Raw genomic sequence first — 3,823 nt, 5'->3', positions numbered from 1 at the left:
ATTTTCATTTGTATTTCTTTGATTGCTAGGATAGCACACTATTTTTTATTGGTATTTGCATTTTTGTGTATCGCCTGTCCGTTTCATCCTTCCAGTTGGGCGGGGCGGGGGAGTGTTTCTGGGGAACAGGAACTTGTAACAGTATTTAACTTTAAAATATATGTGTTTAGAAACCCTTTGCCAGTCGTCCTCTGAGGCAGGAAGCTTTTCGGAGAAACAGTAGTAGCCGACCTTGAGCCTGGAGTGTGAGTGAGCTCGGTTCAAACCCTGAGCCAGCAGGTGTTGGCTATGGTACCTGAGCCTCAGTTTCCTGGTCAGTAAAATGAAAATAACAGAATCTATGTCCTAGGGGTTGTAAGGCTCAAATGAAGACCCTGTGTTAAATCCTCAGCGCCCAGGAAGGCCAGGACCGCATGGTGCGCCCTGAATCCGGCGGTGGGAGTCGTGCCTGGGGAGAACCTCTGCAGCAAGAATCTGACGGTTATTCGGTATTAACTGGAGCAGAAAGTAAGAAGGATCTTCATGCCAGACAGGCTTGATGGCAGGAGCCGCAGCGGCAGGCGCCTGCGGGGAGGAAGGCTCCGTGGCTGGTCTCTAGGTCCAAACTTCTGGAGCCACCGACCCACCGAGGCCCAGGTGTTGGGTCTCAGCCAGAGCTGGTGGACTTCTCCGACGTGAAGCGCTGAAGCTGCAAGGTCCCCCAGACTCTTGGAGAGACTGACCTGCGGCCCCCCCTGGACTGGGCCTTGGCTGGCCTGCGGGTCAGGGTGGAAAGCCCAACCTTTCCAGTCCTGGGCATTGGAATGGACTCTTGCATCATCCCAATGCCCAGGGCCCAGGGCTGTGATTGGGATGACACAGGAGGCACACAGGCCTGGCACTGTGCAGACTCGGACTTCTCCTCCCCCTTGGTGGTAGATCCCTACATGATGGGGTGCATAGTGTGTGCCAATATGCCGAGTGACCTCTAAGCCATGGGCATGACTGAACGTGACATGTTGCTGTGACTCAGCATCTGCCGGAATATGACTGAGGAGCAAGGAGAAAAGATAACCCCGCTCATGATCAAAGGCTTTCAGGATGCTGCTGAGGAAGGCGGACAAGCCGTGGAAAAGCCTGGGATTGTCGTGGGTGGGGTTGCCACTTTGGTATGTCAGCCCAGTGAATGCATAATGCCTGACAGTTGTTGGGGATGTGCTGCTGTTAACAAACCCTTAGGAACCCAAGTTGCTGGCAGTGCCTGCCAACGGCTGGATAACCCTGAAAGATGGAGTAAGAGAAAGATAGTGGTCTCCAGAGAAGAGGTGGAGCTGGCTTCTCAGGAAACAGAACTGCTGTGTTAAATGGGTTAATGCACACATTGAATGCCCCTGTCACAGGCCTTGGCATTCTAGGGCACTCGCAGAACCCTGCGAAGCAATGGCTCCAGCCCGTTTGGCTCGGTGGATAGAGTGTCGGCCCGAGGGCTGAAGGGTCCTGAGTTCGATTCCGGGCAAGGGCACATACCTCGGTTGCTGGCTTGATCCCAGGTCCTTGTTGGGCCATGCAGGAGGCAACCAATCGATGTGTCTCTCTCAGACACATCCATGTTTCTCTCTCTCTGTCTCTCCTCTTCCCTTCCACTCTCTCTAAGAATCAGTGGAAAACTATCCTTAGGTGAGGATTAACAACAACAACAACAAAAAAAAAACCCCAACAATCTGGCAAAACAATGGAATTCCTTTATTATACATAATCTGCCAATCATTGCCAAGATGGTTGCCATCAGCAAGGCCAGTGGGCACTTTGGATTCCTTCAAGGAACCTCAACAAAACTTCTGGGCATTTACTGATCTGTCTTCCCAGGGAACAGGCTGCTCGCTTTTTTTCTGAAATAAAATCTTTCAAGTATGGAGAGGGTCACCAAGCATGGACTGTTGGTCGGCGTGGTGGAAAAGGCCACCCGGACAGCCCTGATCACTGACAAGCCTTGAGTTACTGAGTTTCGACCTCCTGGGCCACAGTTGCTGCTCTTGCTCCAGGCAATTCCAATGCCGCCTCTGAGTCTAGCTCTGGAGATAGAAGAGCAGAAGTCGTTTGGACCTTAGGGCCTTTGTACACAATCCCGGACGACTCTCGGGAGTTGATTTTAAGAATAAATAGCTGCCCGCATAGCAGTTCCACAGCTGCTCCTTCTAGATGATTTGAATCAGCCCATCAAAAGCTGCACATTCCAAGGTCAGAAATAACATGTTGGACTTCAGGGGGAGGTTTGTTCAACTCTTGCCTAGAAGAGGAGCAGAAAAGCCTGCTTCCTCTTGCCAAGAGCAAGATGAGGCCATTCCGGTGTGAGGGGTTTTTCTTGGCACTGAGTCATTCCTTTCTGCACAGGGAGTGGGATTATTTATTAAAATTACATACCAAAGCGCCGGCCGGTGTGCTCAGTGGTTAGAGGGTCAGCCCATGCACCGAAGGGTTGCAGGTTTGATTCCGGGTCAAGGGGACATGTACCTTGGTTGCAGGTTTGATGCCCCGCACAGGTTGATAGGTTGTGGGTGTGCGAGAGGCAACCAAACGATGTGTCTCTCTCTTCTCTCTCTCTCTCTCTCTCTCTCTCTCTCTCTCTCTCTCTCTCTCCCCCTTCCTTCTCCATCCCTCCCTTCCATTCCCTCTAAAAAGCAATAGAAAAAATATTCTTGGGTGAGGATTAACAAAACAAAACAAAAAATTACATACATACCAAAAAAGTAAATTGCAAAAAGAAAATTAGATCAGAAGCAAATAAGTTTGGACCAATACTGCCGATAAAATGTAAATTGTTAAGAGACATGTTAAAATGCAATGTCAGGTTCTTTGTTAGATTTTTCTTAAATGCTGTCTCTTTCCTGCTCCGAGCAGCTGCTCCATGATTGGGAAAGGGGGACCTGAAACCACCTGACTTGGTCTCTATTAACGATGTCTCCCTCTAAACCAGTGGTTCTCAACCTTGGCTGCACATGAGAATCACCTGGGAATCTTTTTAAAATCCTGATTTCTGGGCCTCTTCCTCCGGAAATTCTGTTTCTTTGTTATGGGGTGAGGCCACAACATTAGTAACGAAACAGAATTTCTTTGTTATGGGGTGAGGCCACAACATTAGTAACATAGAAACAGAATTTCCGGAGGATGAGGCCCAGAAATCAGGATTTTAAAAAGATTCCCAGGTGATTCTCATGTGCAGCCAAGGTTGAGAACCACTGCTCTAAACCCTTTAAGGGAGAGGCAGAGCGAGCTCCAGAGCCCAGGCATTGGTGGTCAATAAGATGTTAAATCTTGTGCTGAAAATCCCCGATGATTTAATCAATAAAGTAACTTCTAGTGAAATAAAAAAATAAAAGAACTTTGTTGAAAATTTAAAAAAATTTCCCCAGCACAGTACCAGGCAGTGGGAGCCATAGTCATCATTAGCGGCAAATGTTTTCATTCTGTGAGAGGAAAGAGACTGCAAAACATCAAGCCTCTTGCTCAGGTCACACAGAGTCTAAGAGCCTCTGTCTGAAAGCTGTGTAGAGGTAGAGGGAAGTCACGGCCTGGGGAAGTCCCTGGGAAAGGCGACAGGGCCTGGGCACTGTGAGGAGGTCTGGGAGGGAGGCCTGCTGCTGTCGGGGACATGCTCGCATGGCGGAGGCAACGGGAAGAAGGGTCACGGGATTCTTGAGGCATCTGGGCCCCAAGAGCTGGGGAGGGATTTGGTGATTTGGGTGTAAATTTTCACGCCTCGCCTGGGCAGTAGGAGTAAGAAGAGTTGTCCTTCACACCAGCAGGCTCCCGTACACCCACCAAACCCCCATCTCTGGTTAAAGGA

General features: G+C 49.6%; 1 pseudogene; it reads left to right on the top strand.

Moving 5' to 3' along the window:
• The first annotated feature begins 413 nt into the window (after nucleotides 1-413).
• Nucleotides 414-2,302, top strand: LOC102246955 (annotated as a pseudogene).
• Nucleotides 2,303-3,823: the final 1,521 nt, after the last annotated feature.

The sequence above is a fragment of the Myotis brandtii genome, unplaced genomic scaffold (genome assembly GCF_000412655.1).
Source record: "Myotis brandtii unplaced genomic scaffold, ASM41265v1 scaffold2514, whole genome shotgun sequence".
Classification (NCBI taxonomy): domain Eukaryota; kingdom Metazoa; phylum Chordata; class Mammalia; order Chiroptera; family Vespertilionidae; genus Myotis; species Myotis brandtii.
This window is presented reverse-complemented; position numbering and strand designations above follow the sequence as displayed.